The sequence below is a fragment of the Trachypithecus francoisi genome, unplaced genomic scaffold (genome assembly GCF_009764315.1).
Source record: "Trachypithecus francoisi isolate TF-2019V2 unplaced genomic scaffold, Tfra_2.0 Lachesis_group5, whole genome shotgun sequence".
Taxonomy (NCBI): Eukaryota; Metazoa; Chordata; class Mammalia; order Primates; family Cercopithecidae; genus Trachypithecus; species Trachypithecus francoisi.
Window position 1 is genome coordinate 49,808,426 of NW_022681470.1, and position 20,984 is coordinate 49,829,409.

At 39.4% G+C, this 20,984-nt stretch overlaps 1 pseudogene; it reads right to left on the reverse strand.

Moving 5' to 3' along the window:
- Positions 1–1,476: 1,476 nt before the first annotated feature.
- Positions 1,477–2,777, reverse strand: LOC117074285 (annotated as a pseudogene).
- Positions 2,778–20,984: the final 18,207 nt, after the last annotated feature.

A 20,984-nucleotide genomic window follows, 5' to 3' on the forward strand; every position in this document is an offset into this window, starting at 1 on the left:
ACAAAGAGCTGGTTTAAAGAAAGAAGGTCACCACATTTTACCCAGGATTTGGGGAAGAACAGGCTGCCCGGCAGGAGGCTGTAACCCACACTGATTGCTCAAGTTGATTGAATTCCTATAATCCCCGGAGACTCTACCTGTCTGCCTACAGAGATTTGAACTCCCTCAGATAAGCAGCTGGCGCACCCACAGTTCACAAGGAAAACTAGCATTCAGAAGGCAAAACACATTCCCAAGCTTGGAAGTCAGACTCTGACTGCTGAAATGGAGCCCCACAGTGGATCCAGCCCCATTGCCAAGGCAGGGACATGTAAGAATTTAATTCTGGGAGGTCAACATACTCACCTGTCCCTCACAGTATGGAAATACCCCCTCCTTCAAGACTTCAAGACTTTCATTTTCACCTGAAAAAGTCTCTCACCCACAGAGTCAATTTAAGGTTCTGCCATACGAACACTGTCAAATTCATAAACCCTTTCTCCAGGAGGCAATCCAAACAAGTCTTTGTCTAAGTACAAACTTCACAGACTTTATATATATACACACATATATATAGACACACATATATATGTGTATATATATATATGTGTGTGTGTGTATATATATATATATATATATATTTTTTTTTTTTTTTTTTTTTTTTTAGAAACAGGGTCCTGCTCTGTTGCCCAGGCTGGAGTGGCAGGATCATAGCTCACTGTAGTCTTGAATTCCCAGGCCCAAGCGATCCTCTGGCCCCAGTTTCCCAAGCAGCTGGGACCACAAGCACCCACCACCACACCACACCTAGCTAATTTGTTTGCATTCCTTCATAGACATGGGGTCTTGCCATGTTGCCCAGACTGGACTCAAACTCCCGGGCTCAAGTGATCCTCCCACCTCAGCCTCCCAAAGTGCTGGGATTACAGGCGTGAGCCACCATTCCCAGGTCACAGATTTTCTTAAGGGATATGAAGACTGTGCTTCACGGTGCTGCATGTTATATATTCTGTAAAAAGACATGTAAAACATGTATCTAGGCCGGGCATGGTGGCTCATGTCTGCAATCCCAGCATCTCTGGAGGCGGACGCGGGCAGACCACTCGAGGCCAGGAGTCTGAGACCAGCCCGACCAACATGGTGAAACTCCATCTCTACTAAAAATGTAAAAATTAGCTGGGCATGGGCATGGTGGTGCACACCTGTAATCCCAATCACCTGGGAGGCTGTGGAAGGAGAATCACCTGAACTCGGGAGGCAGCGGTTTCAATGAGCCAAGTTCACACCACTGCATTCCAGCCTGGCACTGCACTCCAGTCTGGGGGACAAAGCAAGATTCCATCTCAAAAATAATAATAAAAAAACATAGAGTAATTGTTAAAATTGAAAATGTTCCTGTATTTTCCAAACTACTAACATTTCCATCCAGTGTGCATTCTTCAATTTATGTCGTCCATCTCCATGATACCCAGCCTTCTTATGTTGCCCAGGCTGGTCTCAAACTCCTGGGCTCAGGTGATCCCCCTGCCTCAGCCTCCAGAAGCACTGTCTGCGCCCAGCTAAATGAGTTTTTTCATGTTGTCGAAGGCAATTTTAAAAAGTAAAGACTTTACCACATTGTTTAGAGTCAAAGGGTTTTTCTCTAGTGTGTCATTTCATGTCTCCTTAGGGAATTGCCACCTCCGAAGACCATATCGCACCTTTTAGTCATATGGCTTTTCTCCACTATGAGTTTGTTCGTGTCTTCGAAAACAACTGGGATAATTGACGTTTTTACCACATTTATTACATTCACAAGGTCTCTCTCCAGTGTGAGCTCTTTCATGTGCTGGAAGGGACGTGGGACATCTAAGACTTGGTCACATTTTTGATGTTTGTAGAGTTTTCCTCCACTGTTAGACCTTTAATGTCTGCAAAGGGAACTGGAACGACTGAGTATCTTCCCACCTTCCTGACATTGGTGGGATTTCTCCAGCGTGTGAGTTCTGATTTCATGTGTCCGAATGAAGTTGTACTACATTGCTTACATTTGTGGGGTTTTTCTCCAGTGTAACATGAGTTTGAAATAAACTGGGATGATCAAAAGTTTTCCACAGTATTTACATTCATAGCGTTTTTCTCCAGTGTGCATTTGTCCATGTTTTCGAAAGAAAATGGAAATAGTAAAGGCTCTCATGATTTCCCTACATTTGTAGGACCTCTCTCCAGTGTGAATTCTTTCATGAATTTGAAATAAATTAGGAGAATTAAGGGCTTTCCTGCACACCCTGCATTCATAAGGTCTCTTTCGAATTGGTGTTACTGTGCGCCTTGGACCACTACTGGGGGAAATGGAGGCTTTCCCACATTGTTTCTGTTTACGGGGCTTCTCTCCCCATTCCCCATCATAATCGTATAGTTTCTGTCTGGCGTGAGCTGTCATGTGCCTGTCCAGGAATGAATGAGGAAGGAAGACTTTCCCACACACGCAGCATTTGAGTGGTTTTACCCCAGTATGACTTTTCTTCTTCAGATGACAATCAGGAATCTGGCTGAAGGGTTCACCACATTGAATCCCTTCTCTATGTCCACAGAATCTCTCACCCAGACTTTGACAGAGGCCAGGTTCCCAAGGGTTTCCAGCATCACATCTCTGTAGAGATTCTTCTGGGAAGGACTCAGCAAAGTCCACTCCCCCTGGGTGAAGTTCATAGTCACATCCTCAAAGGCCACTGAGTCCATTTCCAGCTTCTGGGTGTCCTGGGTCCTCCCTGGGGCTGGAGCAGCCACAGCAGGTTCCACGTGACAGAAGCTGTGGTATCTGGACACCAGGGGCCTCCCCAAGGAACTGAAACTCAGACCCGAGTGGGGCCCACACCTAAATATCCTTATTTTTACCCCATCTATATCACTGCTCCTCCTTCTTATTGATAGGAAAATTGGATGGTAGAAAATCATTAGAAATACGATTTCAGCTTTCCTTAGACACCAATATTTGTTAGTATCAGAAACTATTACAAATGAATAACAAAAATATTAACACACCAACAGAAAAATAAGCTAAGTATATCACAGATACTTCATTAAAAAAGAAATATAATTGGCCACTAAAGACACAAAAGATTAAATCCAATAGTAATCAAGGAACATGAAAACACAAAGAATACTACTACTATTGTGATAACAACTACATTTTATTCTTCTATTTTTCTTGAAATTTGTATTTTTAAAAAATAATTGTTAACCACTAGTAAAACTTGAAAGTTTTTACACTGTAGAAATGAACAGAGAAGAAATTTCAGTGTCTAGTAATGCTGGCCCAGTAGCCAACTAAATCTCAATTTAATTTTCAGAATGTAGTCTCATTTCCTTAATTCCCAAGTTCCAGGAAGCACTTTACTACCCCCCAAACGCTGATAAAACTTCAAAGTAGCAGGGATCTTTCCAAGATGGTGGATTGGAGGTTTTGTTAGCACATTTCACTTTCTTAGAAAGAGCAAAACAGTGTGTAGAGAGAGATTCACAGTGTGAATTTTTATTCAGAAAGGAACATAGGAGCACAACAGAAAAAAATGAAAGAAACTTCAAATACTTTGAAAGCAGTCCATGCCATTCCTGATCCTAATTCATAGGGAGCCTTGCAGAAATTTGCCAGGTAACTTAAGCAGTGGTCACAGGTTGGGAGAGAATCCTAGCTGGGATCGCCAATCTAAAGTGAGGACAAACCCTCATGGACAGAACTGAGAGTCAAGTGGTAATAGGCTCTTGCTGCAGGTGCAGGAGCTGGGGAAACCCTCACTTCGCAGGCCCAGACCAGCCAAGGTGTTGCCTGGGAGCCAGTTTCTGTCCAGAGCAGAGAGTCTTGCAGCCTGGGGCAATTTTACAAACTGAGCACAAACTGCTTGGGACTCAGATGACTTTTTCAGCTTCCTGCCAGCAATGGGCTGTTGGCGGGAGACCCACCAGGTCAAGGCCTGAAAGCTACTGGAGTCCCACTACTGCCTGCTGGGCTGTGAAGCCTGGGCTCCACTCTCTCTTTATGCAGCCTCTTTTGTGCAGCAGAGGTGATTCCACGCCTCCCTTGGAACACTGCCCCAGCAAACAGGAAACTGCCCTCACACCCCCGTTGGGGCTGCTACTGTGCTCACCATTGGGAAACCTGAATGCAGACTCACCTGACCCAGCTTTGCCCGCCTACCCACCTTGGTGGCAGAACATGGGACAGGGACCTCTAGGAGTTCCACGGCCCACGTGATATGCTGGGACTTCTGAGTACTTCTGGCTAACAAAGGTCAAACATAAATCCCATGGCCACTGTCACAGCTGTCTCTTTCCTACAAGTGCCACCTACTAGCCAGGAGGTCAACCTGCACAGCCCATTATAACATCTACTGACACAATCACACAAAGCTCAGGAAGAGGAAATCCTTTGTGGGACCTCAACTACCACCATTGCCCACACCATCCTGGCTACTCAGGAGGCCTTGAGTTCATTCACCTACTTAGTACGTTACTACTATAGCTCGCATTTGAGAAAGCCACCACACTAAGGCCATTTGTAACAAATGAAATCTCACAGAACCTACATCACTCTCTGACTACCCCAGTCAGAGCTGTTGTCTGCACCTGCCATTGATGGACCTAAGAGCAAATGAGCCTAGTGTATCTTCACCCAGTTTTGCCTAGCTCTGAGAGCAGAGCCCAGGCCATTGTGGAATGCCACAGTGTGGTCATGGCCTGAGGCATCAAGAGAGAGCCTTCAGGTGAAAAAAGATCAAACACACACCCTACTGCTACCACTGCAGCTGACTCTTACCTGCCAGTGCCACCTACTGGCCTGGAGGTCAAACTGCACAACACAATACAAAAATCAGCTGACACCATGCACGGTGCTTGGGAATGTTGGGAATGAGATAAGTTTCTCAAGACCCTCACCTTCCCATCTCTGCAGGTGGCCAAGACTCTACTTACCTATCCAGTACACTGTTACTACAACTAGCATTTGAGAAAACAACCACATTGAGGCTATCTATAAGCAAGGAACTCATACAGAGTATTTGCCACCTGACAGCACCCACAAGCAAAAGAAACTATCATCAGAGTGAACAGGCAACCTACAGAATGGAAGAAAATTTTTACAATCTACCCATCGGACAAAGGTCTAATATCCAGAATCAACAAGGAACTCAAACAAATTTACAAGAAAAAAAAAACAACCCCCTCAAAAAGTGGGCAAAGGATATGAACAGACACTTCACAAAAGAAGACATTTATGCAGCCAACAAACATATGAAAAAAAAGCTCATCATCACTAATCGTTAGAGAAATGGAAATCAAAACCACAATGAGATACCACCTCATGCCAGTCAGAATGGCAATTATTAAAAAGTCAAGAAACAATAGATGCTGGTGAGGCTGTAGAGAAATAGAAATGTTTTTACACTGTTGGTGGGAATGTAAATTAGTTCAACTATTGTAGAAGACATTGTGGAGATTCCTCAAGGATGTGGAACCAGAAATATCATTTGACCCAGCAATTCCATCACTGGGTATATACCCAAAGGAATATAAATCATTCTACTATAAAGACACATGCACACGTATGTTTATTGCAGTACTATTTACAGTAACGAAGACATGGAACCAACTCAAATCCCATCAGTGATAAACTGGGTAAAGAAAATGTGGTGCCGGGCATGGTGGCTCACGCCTGTAAACCCAGCACTTTGGGAGGCCGAGGCAGGCGAATCATGAGGTCAGGAGATGGAGATCATCCTGGCTAACATGGTGAAACCCCGTCTCTACTAAAAATATTTTTTAAAAATTAGCCAGGTGTGGTGGCGAGCCTCTGTTGTCCCAGCTACTTGGGAGGCTGGGGCAGGAGAATGGTGTGAAGCCAGGAGGCAGAGCTTGCAGTGAGCTGAGATTGTGTCACTGCACTCCAGCCTGGGTGACACAGCAAGACTCTATCTCAAAAAAAAAAAAAAAAAAAAAAAAGTGGTACATATACACCATGGAATACTATGCAACCATATAAAGGAATGAGATCATGTCCTTTGCAGGGACATGGATGAACCTGGAAACCATCAGCCTCAGCAAACTAACACAGGAACAGAAAACCAAACACCACATGTTCTCACTCATAAGTGGGAGCTGAACAATGAGAACACATGGACACAGGGAGGGGAATAGCACACATTGGTGCCAGTAGAGGGTTGCGGGGGAAGGGGAGGGAGAGCACTAGGACAAATAGCTATGCATGCAGGGCTTAAAACCTAGATGACGGGCTGATAGGTACAGCAAACCACCATGGCATACATATACCTATGTAATAAACCTGCACGTTCTGCACTTGTATCCTGGAACTTAAAGTAAAATAAATTAATAATAACAATAATAATAAGAGCCATCTACATCACACACACAGCCAACATCATACTGAATGGGGAAAAGTGAAAAGTATTCCTCCTAAGCACTGGCACAAAACAAAGATGCCCACTTTCACCACTTCTATTCAACATAGTACTGGAAGTTCTAGCCAGAGGAATCAGACAAGAGAAAGAAATAAAAGACATCCAAACTGGAAAAGAAGTTGAATTATTTCTTTGCTGACAATATAAACTTGAACCTAGAAAACCCTAAAGACTCTTCCAAAAGAATCCTAGGTTTGATAAATGAATCCAGAAAAGTTTCAGGATAAAATATCAACACAGAAAAATAAGTAGCTTTTCTATACAACAATAATGATCAAACTAAGAAATAAATCAATAAGTCAATTCCATTTACAATAGCTATAAAAATCCATTTAACTAAGGGGGTGGAAGATCTACACAAGAACTATAAAACATTGAATTTATAGCTTCATTGTAATTCCTATCAAAATACCATTGTCATTATTCACAGAGTTAGAAAAAACAATCCTAACGTTCATATCAAAAAAGAGCCCAAATAGCCAAAGCACTCTTAAGCAAAAAGAACAAAGTTGGAGACATCATAGTACTTGACTTCAAATTATACTACAAGGCTACAGTAACCAAAAAAAGCATGTAATTGATATAAAAATAGACACATAGATCTATACAACAGAATAGAGAACCCATAAATAAAGCCACATACCTACACAAAACTGATCTTCAACAAAATCAACACAAATTTAAAATGAGGGAAGGATACCTATTCAATAAATAGTTCTGAGAAAACTGGCCGCCGTATGCGGAAGAATGAAACTAGATCCGTATCTCTCACTATACACAAAAATTAACTTAAGATGGAATAAAGACTTAAATATACTACCTGAAACTATAAAAATTCTAGAAGAAAACCTAGAAAACTTCTTTTGGACATTGACTTAGGTCAATGTAACAAAAACAAAAATAGACAAAAAGGACTTTATTATACTAAAAAGCTGCTGCACAGCAGAAAAAAAAAAAAAAAGTATGAACCGAGCAAACGCACAACCTACGGGATGGGAGAAAATATTTGTAAACGATGCAGCCAACAAAGGACTAATATCCAGAAGCTACAGGGAACTCAAACAACTCAACAACAACAAAAAAGCGAATAGCCAGGCACGGTGGGTCACGCCTGTAATCCCAGCACTTTGGAAGGCTGACGCGGGCGGATCACCTGAGGTCGGGAGTTTGAGACCAGCCTGGCTAACATGGTGAAACCCCATTTCTACTGAAAATACACAAAATTAGCCGGGCATAGTGGCATGCAACTGTAATCCTAGCTACTCAGGAGGCTGGGGCAGGAGAATAGCTTGAACCCGGGAGGCAGAAGTTGTGGTGAGCCCAGATCTCGCCGTTGCACTCCAGCTTGGGCAACAAGAGTGAACCTCCATCTCAAAAAAAAAAAAAAAAAAAGAAAAAGAAAGAAAGAAAGAAATAAAAGAAAAGAAAAGAAAAAGCAAATAAAATAACACCATTAAAAACTGGGCAAATGATATGAACCGACATTTTCCAAAGGAAGGCATACAAATGTCCAACAAGCATATGAAAAGATGCACATCACTAATCATCAGAGAAATGCAAATTAAAACCACAATGAGATACCATCTCACACTAGTCCAGACGGCTATTACTAAAAATCCAAAAAATAATAGACATTAGTGAGGATACAGAGAAAAGGGAACACTTACATACTATTGGTGAAAATGTAAATTAGTACAACCTCTACGAAAAACAATGTGGATATTTCTCCAAGTAAAAATAGAACTATCATTCAATCCAGCACTACTGCTACTGGGTATCTACACAAAGGAAACCACTACATCCAAAAGGTATCTGCATTTGTATGTTTACTGCAGCACTGTTCAAAATAGCAAAGATATGGAACTACCCTAAGTGTCCATCAATGGAGACGACTGGTTGAAGAAAATATGCCATGTATACACCATGGAATACTGCTTAGTCATAAAACAGAATGAAATGATGCCTTTTGCAGCAACATGGATGAAACTGGAGGCTATTATCTTAAGTGAAATAACTCAAAAACAGTAAAATACCACATGTTCTGAATTATAAGCGAGAGCTAAATAATGTGTATATGTGGACCTAGACTGTAGAATAATAGACACTGGAGAATAGGGAGGTGGGAGGGATGAGAAATTACTTACAGAGGACAATGTACACTATTCAGGTGATGGTTACACTAAAAGACCGGATTTTACCAGTAAGCGAAATATCCATGTAATAAAATCCCACTTGTATTCCTAAATCCATTTTTTAAAAAGTTGAGCCTAAACTGAAATTCAGTTAATACCTTTGTTCTTTTTTTCCTTCCCTTGTCCTTTTCCCTGAAATAAGCTGTTACTGAATATGAAAAAAGAAAAAACATAAACAGAATTTTTTTTTTTTTTTTTTTTTTTTTTTTTTTTTTTGAGACGGAGTCTCGCTCTGTTGCCAGGCTGGAGCGCAGTGGCACAACATCGGCTCCGCAACCTCCACCTCTCGGGCTCAAGTGATTCTCCTGCCTCAGTCTCCCAAATAGCTGGGACTAAGGCGCAGGCCACCACGCCCAGCTAATTTTTGTATTTTTAGTAGAGACGGGTTTTCACCATGTTGGCCAGTATGGTCTCCATCTCTTGACCTTGTGATCTGCCCGCGTCAACCTCCCAAAGTTCTAGGATTACAGGCATCAGCCACAGTGCCCGGCCATGAACAGAAATTTTTATATTGTGTTCACAACATCTAATAGTAAGCTGGGGTCTCAAGTTGAAGCTGATCCTCATAAACCTTTGTTCAAACTACAGGCATACCTCAGAGATATTGCAAGTTCAGTTGCAGACTACCACAGTAAAGCGAATATCAGAATAAGGTGAATTACATAATTTTTTTTGGCTTTCCAGAACATACAAAAGTTATGTTTACACTATACTGCAGTCTATTAAGTGTGCAATAGAATTATGTCTAAAAAAGATAGATACCTTAATTAACAAATACTTTAATGCTTAAAAAAAAAAAAAAAAATGTTGGCCAGGCGCGGTGGCTCACGCCTGTAATCCCAGCACTTTGGGAGGCCCAGGCGGGTGGATCACGAGGTGAGGATATCGAGACCATCCTGGCTAACATGGCGAAACCTCGTCTCTACTAAAAATACAAAAAAAATTAGCCAGGCATGGTGGCAGGCACCTGTAGTCCCAGCTACTCGGGAGGCTGAGGTAGGAGAATGGTGTGAACCCTGGAGGCGGAGCTTGCAGTGAGCAGAGATCCGGCCACTGCACTCCAGCCTGGGCGACAGAGCTAGACTCCCTCTCAAAAAAAAAAAAAAGCTTAGCAATCATCTGAGCCTTCAATGAGTCAGAATCTTTTTGCTGGTGGAAGGTTTTACATGGATGTGGACAGCTGCTGACTAATCAGTGTGACGTTCGATGAAGGTAGTAGTGGCGCTGGCAATTTCTTAAAATAAGACAACAGTTAAGTTTGTCACATCAGTTGACTCTTCCTTTCACAAAAGATTTCTCTGTAGCATGCAGTGCTGTTTGCTAGTATTTTATCCACAGTAGAACTTCTTTCAAAACTGCAGTCCTTCTAAACCCTACTTCTGTTTTATCAATTAAGTTTCTGTAATATTCTCAATACTTTCTTGTCATTTCAACAATGTTCACAGCCTCTTTACCAGGAATAGATTGTATCTCAAGAAACTGCTTTCTCTGTTCATCCATAAGAAGCAACTCCTCATCCATTCAAGTTTTATCATAAGTATGCAGTAAGTCACTCACATCTTCAGGATCCACTTTTAATTCTAGCTTTCTTGCTATTTCTACCACATCTGCAGTTACTTCCACCTCAGAATTCTTGAATCCTTCAATGTTATCCATGAAGGTTGGAATCAACTGCTTCCACACTCCTGTTAATGTTGACATTTTGGCCTTCTGCAATGAATCATGAATGTTCTTAATGGCAAATAGAATGGTAAATTCTTCCCATGAGGAGTTTGATTTAATTTGTCCAGTTCCATCAAAAGAATCACTTTCTATGGCAGCTATAGCTTTACAAAATTTATTTCTTAAACTGTAAGACTTGAAAGTTGAAATTGCTCCTTCATCCATTGGCTACAGAGTTGGCTATGTTAGTAGGCATTTAAAAAAATTAATATCCTCGTACATCTCCATGAGAACTCTTGGGTGACCAGGTGCGTTGTCAATGAGCAGGAATATTTTGAAACGAATTTTTCTTTTTTCTGAGCAGTAGTCCAAAAGTGGATTTAAGATATTCAACAAACCATGCTGTAGACAGATGTGTTCTGTTTTCTTCCATTTCTAGAGCACAGGCATATCAGATCTAACATAATTCTTAAGATTCCTAGGATTTTTCAGAATGGTAAATGAGCATTGGCTTCAACTTACAGTCACCAGTTGCATTCACCCCTAACAAGAGAGATAGCCTGTCATTTGAAGCTTTGAAGCCAGGCATTGACTTCTCCTGTCTAGCTATGAAAGTCCTAGATGACATCTTTTTTCAGTATAAGGCTGCTTTCTGAATTCTGCCAGAGGTGCAAAGAAGAACTGGTACTATTCCTACTGAAACTATTCCAAATAATTGAAAAGGAGGGACTCCTCCCTAACTCATTCTATGAGGCCAGCATCATCCTGAAACCAAACCCTGGCAGAGATACAAAAACAAACAAACAAACAAAAAAAAAAAAAAAAAAAAAAAGGAAAACTTCAAGCCAATACCTTTGATGAATATTGATGCAAAAATTCTCAATGAAATATTGACAAACCAAATCCAGCAGCACATTAAAAAACGTATCTACCACGATCTAGCAGGCTTTATCCCCAGGATGCAAGGTTGGTTCAACATACCAAATCAAACAAGTGTGATTCATCACATAAACAGAACTAAAGACAAAAACCACATGATTATCTCAACAGATGCATAAAAGGCTTTCATTGAAATTCAACACCCCTTCATGTTAAAAACTCTCAATAAACTAGATGTTAAAGGAACATACCTAAAATAGTAAGAGCTGTTTATAACAAACCCACAGCTAACATACTAAATGGGCAAAAGCCAGAAGCATTCCCCTTGAAAACCAGCACAAGACAAGGATGCCCTCTTCACCACTTCTACTCAACATAGTATTGGAAGTCCTAGCCAGAGCAATCAGGCAAGAGAAAGAAATAAAGGACATCAAAATAGAACGAGGAAGTCAAAACTATTTCTGTTTGCAGATGACATGATTCTATATCTAGAAAATCCCATAGTCTCAGCCCAAAAACTCCTTCAGCTGGCAAACAACTTGAGCAAAGTTCCAGGATACAAGTCAATGTACAAAAATCACTAGCATTCCTACACACTAACAACAGGCAAACCAAGAGCCAAATCAGAAAAGCAATACCATTCACAAGTGCCACAACAAGAAGAAAATACTTAGGAATACAGCTAACCATGAAGGTGAAAGATCTGGCTAGCCATATGCAGAAAATTGAAGCTGGACCCCTTCCTTACATCACATATGAAATTCAACTCAAGATGGATTGAAGACTTAAATGAAAGAACCCAAAACTACAAAAACCCTAGAAGACAACCTAGGCAATACCATCCTGGACATAGGAACTGGAAAAGACTTCATGACAATGATGCCGAAAGCAATCACAACTAAAGCAAAAATTCACAAATGGGATCTAATTAAACAAGAACTTCTGCATAGCAAAAGAAACTATCAACAGAGTAGACAGACAACCTACAGAATGGGAGAAAATATTTTCAAACTATGCATCAGACAAAAGTCTAATATCCAGCATCTATAAGGAACTTAAACAAATTTACAAGAGAAAAACAGACAATCCCATTAAAAAGTAGGCAAAGGACATGAACAGACACTTCTCAAAAGAAGAGATACATGAGGCCAACAAACATATGAAACAAAGCTCAATATCATTGATCATTAGAGAAATGCAAATCAAAATCACAATGAAATACCATCTCATGCTAGTCAGAATGGCTATTATTAAATAGTCAAAAAATAACAGATGCTGGTGAGGTTGCAGAAAAAGAGGAACACTTATACACTGTTGGTGGGAGTGTAAATTAGTTCAAACATTTTGGAAAGCATTTGCTCACAGAGCTAAAAGCAAAACTACCATTCGACCTAGCAATACCCAGCAAAATATAAATAATTCTATCATGAAGACACGTGCACATGAGTGATCACTGCAGTGCTATTCGCAATAGTAAAGACACGAAATCAGCCTAAATGCCCATCAATGACTGATTGGATAGAGAAAATGTGGTACATCTATACCATGGAATACCATGTAGCCGTAGAAAAGAATGAGATCATGTCTTTTGCAGGAACATGTATGAAGCTGGAGGCTACTATCCTTAGCAAACTAATGCAGAAACAGAAAACCAAATACCATATGTTCTCACTTATAAGTGGGAACTAAATGATACGAACTTATGAACACAAAGAAGGAAACAACAAACACAGGGGTCTACTTGAGGGTAAAGTGTGGGAGGATGAAAGCAGAGCAGGAAATATAACTATTGGGTACTGGACTTAATCCCTAGATGATGAAATAATCTGTAAAACAATTCCCTGTGACATAAGTTTACCTGTGTAACAAGCTTTCACATGCACCCCTGAACCTAAACTAAAAGTTAAAAAATAAATAAATACACAAAAAATAAAAGAATGCTGTAGTCGGCTTGATCTTCCATCCAGACCACTCACATTTTCTCCATATCAGTAATAGCACTGTTTCATTTTCTTATCATTCATGTGTCCCTTGGAGCAGCACTTTTAATTTCTTTCAAGATCTCTTCCTTTGCATTCAAAACTTGGCTGTTTGACACAAGAGGCCTAGCTTTCAGCCCATCTTGGCTTTTGACATGCCTGCGTTACTAAGCTTAATCATTGCTGCTTTTGGTTTAAAGTGAGAGAGATGTGATTCTTCCTTTCATTTGAACACTTAGAGGCCATTGTACAATGGTTATTAATTAGCCTAATTTCAATATTGTTGTGTCTCAGGGAATAGGGAAACCCAAGAAGAGAGAGAGAGACCCGTCAGTGGAGCAGTCAAAATACACACAACATTAATCAATTAAGTCTGTTGTCTTACATGGGCATGGTTCATGGCACCCCAAAACAATTACAATAGTAACATCAAAGATCACTGATCACTGATCTCCATAAAAGATATAGTTGGGGAAAAGTTTGAAATAGTACAAGAATTACCAAAATGTGATACAGGGACATGAAGCGAACACATGCTGTTGGGAAAATGGCACCTGTAGACTTGCCTATTGAAGGGTAGCCACAAATCTTCAGTTTGTGAAAAACACAGTATCTATGAAGTACAACAAAGTGAAGTACAGTAAAACAAGGTATGCTCATAGATGAACATTATTACAGCGTATGGGGACAAACTACTCCTATTTTAGACTGTTTTGTCTAATACGCTGGTAACAGTTACTAGTACCTATTGTGTAGGGAAGTTATTCCCAGTGCACATTACAATCCCATAGGTTAAAACCTAGCCCAAGGCTGCAGAATAGATGAGAAAACATGATAGAGAGCAAGATATGTCTTTTCACCCATGTAACCCAAATACATAGCATTGAGCATGACTCAGAGTAGCTAATAAATACTTTTTGATTGAATGAATTAATGAATGAACAAGCAGATGTTCAGCCTATCTTCAATCTTGCCTCTTCTATTATAATAAAAGGATTCATGTGGTATTTCTAATACTTCTTTTCTCCTGATATTTACTGATGCTAAAATATGTAATTCAAAACTTTTAAAATGGTAATCCTATCACTAGGCTCCAGAATTGCCTACATTTATTTAAAGACATATCTAGAAAAGAGTTAATTTTCCTTTTTGTGGATACATTTGGAAAGACGCTATAAAGATTGTGTGTACAGATGATTAGATACCAAGTTGCAGATGCTCGGCCAGAATAAATACTGTTTACACTAGCTTATACTCTATATCATCTTGGAAGTTAGAATTAGCAAAAAGGATCACATCAAGACAGTAGTATAAATTACATTTATGAGCTTATGAAATTGTTATTGGAGGGAAAATAGATTCCCAACTTTTTCTCAAAATAGCTAAGGAAATATGGCAAAACTTTTCCCAAACTTCAAATGTGCTTTTTAAAAAAGTTTTATAAGCCTGATTTCTTATATTTGGATTCAACCATAACAGAAAAAGAGAGGTCCAAAAGACAGAGAGAGAGAGAGACAGAGAGAGAGAGAGACAGACAGAGTCTAATACAATGAAGCTTTAATAGAGCAATATTTGTTTTAAGGTTTAGTTGTACAAACAGATGTGAAAGCCACCTGTTTGCTCTATAAGTGCTATTTGAAAATTATAACAAAGGAAAGGACAAAGTGCATTTTAGCAGATAATAGAATATAAACCAACATCACACAATAGTTAATAGACTAGCAGGACTAGAATCCCAGGTCCCCTAAGTCCCAATCCAGTAGTCTGTTCTCCAACTTACTACAAGATAGGGTTACAACTTTAGAATAAAAGAATATGCACAAAGTCCACTGTCCTATCTGTGAAGCAGTGTTTACCAACCTTAATAAAATTGGCAAGAAAGTATAGTTTTCAGAATGGCCATAGAGGCTAGAGTGAGCAAGTTACTCATGGAAGATGTAATGAGGGTACTTAAGTTGGCACACCATTGTTTTTGATTACAAACATTAATTCAAGTAAATTTCTGCCTGAAATCTGAAAGAGTAACAGCATCACCGTGTTCACTGTACATGCAATGCATATAACTATTCTATGTGCCCTGAGAGAAAAACTTCTTACGTTGTACCAGTGTGCAGAGCACTCCAAACATGTAAGTTAGATATAGACTATTTCAGGCATAAGATATTAGGAAAGGTCATATTGACATTATTAGAATAGAAATACTGATTCCTCATACACTGGTATTACATAGGTTATAGGAAATAGTCCCCTCATCTACAGACAGTCTGAAAAATTAGGTTAAGCAGTCTCTCCAGATGTCAGTAAAAGGCCAGATTAGAAAAAAATTAAAATCAAATAACAGAGTCTTGCCCTGTTGCACAGGCTGGAGTGCAGTGGTGCAATCTCGGGTCACTGGAACCTCCACCTCCCGCGTTCAAGCAATTCTCTGCTTCAGCCTCCCGAGTAGCTGGGATTACAGGCACACGCCACTACTCCTGGCTAATTTTTGTATTTTTAGTAGAGACAGGGTTTCACCATCTTGGCCAGGCTGGTCTTGAACTCCTGACCTAGTGTTCCAACTGCCTCGGCCTCCCAAAGTGCTGGGATTACAGGAGTGAACGACTGCACCAGGCCAAGTCAAATAAATTTAAACTTAAATTACAATACATTTGAAAACACTTGACAGAAGAAAGGAAGCAGGGAAATGTCAACCAGAAAAGTGATAATTATGAAGTTTAAAATTTTGTCAGTGTGTCTCTTGCAGTAGAAGCAGCATGCAGTAACAATTTGATCAAGGAGGTGTGTAATGTAGCAGGCTTGATCTTCTATCCAGACCACTCACATTTTCTCCATATCAGTAATAGGACTGTTTCATTTTCTTATCATTCATGTGCCCATTAGAGTAGCATTTTTAATTTCTTTCAAGATCTTTTCCTTTACTCAAAACTTGGCTGTTTGGCACAAGAGGCCTAGCTTTCAACCTATCTACAGGCAGATTTGGTTGTTGGCTAATATGGCAAACCATGTCACAGGCTATCATAGCAAGTATATTTAAACAACAAATAATTTCCTTCAGTCCAGTTCTATAGTCAACTAACCTTCTGGTCTTAATTTGGTTTCCTTGGTAAATTTATCTACCAGGGAGACAATGTATCAATAGGCTGATAGAAATGTCTGGTCTGCTGGCAGTTATAATTGTAAAGTAAATTAATAGATTGTTTTTCAGGTGTACGTTAGTCTCCTGCAAGTTTTATTAAGTTGGCTTAACTACCCAAAGTCCTTATCGCCTTCAATGAGTGTACTCAAATCATAAGCTGAAAGGGCAGATCTTGGACCTTGGTAACCTCACTTGGAGACAGCCTGGGAGGCCCAACCTGGATCGCTTGTTAGCCTCTAATCAAAATCATTATAATTACCAGCCCTCAGGGAGCCACTGGATCTCAGATCTCACAGTTATCACTTACTCTTGGCATTCCTTAATAACTCAGCAAAGGTCATCAATGTCTCCTACAAAGCTCCTAATAAATCCGGAGATCGTTTTTTCACGTAAACACCTCCATTGTACAATTCTGTCCATAATGGAACTTTTACCTCTAACAATCATTTTTATGAGAAGAATTGGTGGAAGCATATAAAGGAGGTGTGCAGGTGAGCATCACAAGAAATTACTATAAGGAAGAAAGGAAGGCAGGGTGCTGTGGCTGACACCTGTAATCGCAATCGCAACACTTTGGGAGGCTAAGGCAGGCGGATCACTTGAGGCCAGGAGTTTACCAGCCTGGCTAACATGGTGAAACCCTGTCTCTACTAAAAATACAAAAATTAGCCACGGTGGTGTGCACCTGTAATCCTAGCTACTCGGGAGGCTGAGGCAGGAGAATCAGTTGAACCCGGGAGGCAGAGGTTGCAGTGAGCCGAGATCATGCCACTGCACTCCAGCTTGGGTGACAGAATGAGACTCTATCTCAAAAAAAAGAAAAAAAAGAAGAAAGAAGGGAAGGATGAAGAATGGAAATGGGATGGGGGAGGAAGGAATGAAGGAATGGAGGCAGGGAAGAAGTGAAAGAGAAGTACAAGTAGTAGTTCAAGTTTGAATTCTAGATCTACTACTTACTAGCTGTATGAACTTGGGCAAGTCACTTATACTTTCATTTTCCTTAAAAATAAGTCACATACATCCTTCCATGTTAATAGCCATTCATATTCTTTTCAATGACTGCCTAGTATTCCAGTACAACGTAACTAATGTACCCATTGTCTTTTGCTGTGCTTTAGTGCCCCTCATCTGAAAAATGGGGATAATGTAACTTATTTCGTATCTGTGAAGTTTGGAGTTAATGTGCAAAAGTACTGAGGACGCTGGGCATAGTGGCTCATGCCTATAATCCCAGGACTTTGAAACGCCAAGGTGGGAGGATCATCTGAAGTTGGGAGTTCGAGACCACCCTGACCAACATGGAGAAACCCCCTCTACTAAAAATGCAAAATTAGCCAGGCGTGGCGGCACATGCCTGTAATCCCAGCTACTAGGGAGGTTGAAGCAGGAGAATTGCTTGAATCCGGAGGCGGAGACTGTGGTGAGCCGAGATGGCACCCTTGCACTCCAGCCTGGGCAACAATAGCAAAACTCTGTCTCAAAAGAAAAAAAGAAAAAAAAGTACTTAGGGCAATGTTTGGCACATTGTGAATAGTTTTCTATTTTATTTCTAATAACTTTTTCTAATTGATTGTTTTTGCATCTTGCTACCGAAATTGTGGACGTCCTAAAACCAATTTTTTAAAGTCAGAAAATTAAGCACAATGCCTATTGATTATGGAGATACTTATTTCCATAAACATAACCAATGAGATTATGTTTGTCAAATTTTAATGTGCATAAATGTAATCAACTGGGCATCTTGTTAAAATGCAGATTCTGATTCCAATGGTCTGGGGTGGGACTTCAGACTGCATTTCTAACAAGTTCTCAGGTTATGTTCATTGCTGCTTGTCTGCACATCACCCACTGAGTGCTCAGGATACAGATGGTTTGATTCAAAGGGAAAAAATACACAGAAGGAAAAAAGTAGATATTATTTGTAAAATGAAGTTAATACTTACCTCATAAGATTGGTGTGAAGACAAAGTGAAATGTATCTAAAATGTTAGAATAGCCATCAATGGGGAACACCCTACAATAATATTTTATTGCTTTATTGCAGGATTGCACAATAAATATATTACTCATATAATATGTAATATACAGAGGAGCTGTGTATTAGACATTAATTTGTCTAATGATTGTAATACGCATATTACATATTATGTATGACAAAATTTTATTTGTTGGCTTGCTATCTCTTAAAGTTTTACAGTGTCTGTTGCCTTACAGAAATTTTTAATTTTTATACAGTCAAGTATTTCTCTTCTGGGTTCTTTTGTTTTCTTTGGAGCTTAGGAAGCTTTTCCCTGTCCCTAAATAATAAAATATTCTCCCAAATTTTTTCAAATAATTTCATTGTTTTTGTTTTGTTCTGAGATAGGGTCTCACTCTCTCATCCAGGATGGAGTACAGTGGCTGATCACAACTCACTGCATTCTCAAACTCCTGGCTCAAGGGACCTTCCAGCCTCAGCCTTTTGGGTAATGGGACTATTGGCATGTACCACCTCCATACCCAGCTGATTATTTTATTTTTTATTTATTTATTTTTTAAGAGACAGGGTCTTGCCATCTTGTGCACACTAGGCTTGAACTTCTGAGCTTAACCAATCCTCCTGCCTCAGCCTCCCAAAGTGCTAGTATAACAGGCATAAGCCACCACACCCAGCCTGTTTTAGTCTTAATGGTTATGATGGGAAGGCGGGGGAGAGTTCAAAATGTTTTTTAAAATACACCTACATGAGACTTTCCCCACTGGTTTTATGGTTTATTCAATATTCTATTATCATTGCTACAAGGAAGAATCAAAGAAACATATTACATAAAATATATGGATAAGCTAAAAAGTACATAGACCAGTAGTCCTAGCCTTTTCCATATATCTTTTTTCAACATATTTTCATATTGACACTCCAGATCAACATTTATAAACCATTTAACTATCAAAAATAATTGCAAATTAATATTCTTAATTATTGTACATTGGTTCTGCCCATACGCAATCCACTTGTATAGTGCTAGTTGAGTACTAGAGAAAAAATTATCTTCATTTAGGTCTCTACTTAAAGCACAACTCATTAATAATCAAGATACATTGAAGAATGTATCTTGAAATGTTAATGTTATAGGCAACTAGGAGGATTAACTGAAAGTATTAATCTGCATATACCACTGTGGCCATTCTATCAAACCTCAGCTCCTCCCACCCTTTTCCCTACTTTATTTTTTACCATTCATACTACTATTTGTAAAGTTGTATTATATACTTACTGTATGTCTCACCATGAGAGCTGGGTCTTTTTCCTATTATACTATCTTCTAGCATCTAGAACAACTCAGATGTACCTCATAAGATTGGCTGAATAAATCACTGAATAGTTTCAAAAAGTTAATGTAATCAAGTCAAAACCACAAAGTGCCCAGTATGCTAGAAGTGGTGAATCTTTACCACGTCAGCCATTGGATTTAGGCCAGTTAACAAGGTACTAAAGAACAAACTAAATAACATGCGTGTCTGACTGATCTAGGAATTCATACCACTCTAAAAAAATGAAGTATCACTCTAAAAATATAACTATCCAGTTTGTCTATTTTAGGCGTTTAGGCATAGAAGGTTTAACTTTTCTGCATTCCAGTGCACAGTCATTGGGTGTTACAGCAGGTTCCTCATTCCTTGAACTACTGCAACATGTTGTAACATCAATAGTTCCAAAAGTGGACTGACTGCTGCAAAGGTGAGCAGTTCCCTAGGTACCCCAATACTGTATGTTTAGATGGGAGTAATTTCTGGAGACTCAAGCTTGAAATCACTCCTCCAAACCTTCCAATGATTTTGTAAGAAACTATGTAATTTCAAAACTGCCAATATAAATCTGCATTCCTCTTCAAATAGCTAGAGTGGTTTGTTTCCTGAAAATTTGTATATGATCAAGTTTAAAAATAATATAAACTACATAGAACTATTTCAGACTATGGGGAGGGCAAGCAAGACTAACACACAAAAACATATGTGTACACATGAGGAAAAAGGATCCCTAAATACACCAAAATGTTAATGTGCTCATCCCTGTTAACAGAAATACGGTAATTAAATTTTGTTTTTACTTATCTGTTTTCTCTAAACGTTTTTTGAGAATACATCAAAAGCCTTTTTAAAAATTATTTCAAATACACAAAATCCTACAGGATAAAAATATCTAAATGTATCTTGAAATGTTAATGTTAGAGGCAATTAGGAGGATTAATTGAAAGTATTAATCTGCATATAATACCATAATATACACACAAATATGTATCATGGTCCTAACTAGGGAAGCAAGTCCCCGTGGTTGTGACTCCCGAGCAAATATTTGTCTATTCTAGTGGCACAGCTGACTGCTGTTAGAAAAAGGGCAGCTATCTTGGAAACTAAACATATAAGGTGAGAGTAGCCAGTGCTGCAGCTGTTGGCAAGCTTTTTGTTGATAATACCAGAAGTACATCCCTTAGAACTGGTCATTTTGAAAGGCATAAAATAGAATGGAAGTGCCTTCACCTACCCAATAATTAAATAAAATTTTAGAAAAGACTAAATATGAAACGAGCAAGACTTTCTATAAAATGTCATTTAAAAAACTTTCCACATAGCATTTATCTATTTATGGGTTGCTCTTTATTCTTCCATTTTCTCTACCCACTAGCTTCATGACTTAGTTTCAAACCAGCAATATATGGCACCCAGA